Source organism: Rhinopithecus bieti, unplaced genomic scaffold, assembly GCF_001698545.2.
Source record: "Rhinopithecus bieti isolate Rb0 unplaced genomic scaffold, ASM169854v2 scaffold_77461, whole genome shotgun sequence".
NCBI lineage: Eukaryota > Metazoa > Chordata > Mammalia > Primates > Cercopithecidae > Rhinopithecus > Rhinopithecus bieti.
In genome coordinates, this window is record NW_016829348.1 from 100,027 (window position 1) to 100,625 (window position 599).

Genomic DNA, 599 nt, shown 5'->3' on the forward strand with positions numbered 1-599 from the left:
TGAAGAAAGTAAGAATGAGTACATAATAAGTCAAACAGCTGAAAACAAAAGATAAAGGATAATCCTGAAAGCAGCCAGAAAAAAAAAGACATTAAAAGATAGGAACAGCAATTCAAGTTTCAAATGACTACAAACTTTTCTGCAGAAACAATGTTAGCATATGGCAAGAAATAACATCTTTAAAGAGAAAATAAACAAACTTGTCAACTGAGACTTTTAGATCCAATAAAAATATTTCTTATAAGTGAAGTCAAGCTACAGATTTGCAACAGCAAACATAAAAATACTGAAATGGCTATGTTAATATGAGATAAAATATGTTTCAAGATAAAGAGCATTACCAGAGCTATAGAAGATCATTTCATAATGATAAAAGGGTCAATTAATTAGGAACTTATTGCTATAAAAATTGTGGATGCATCTAATAACAGAGCTTCAAGATACATGAAGCAAAAAGTAACAGAATAAAATGGGGAAAGAAAATGTACCCATTATTCCTAATGTAAGAAATCAAACATATATCTCAGTCCTGGGCCCAGTACAAACACATTCCTCCATATATCTCAGTCCTGGGCCCAGTACAAACATTCCTCCATTTG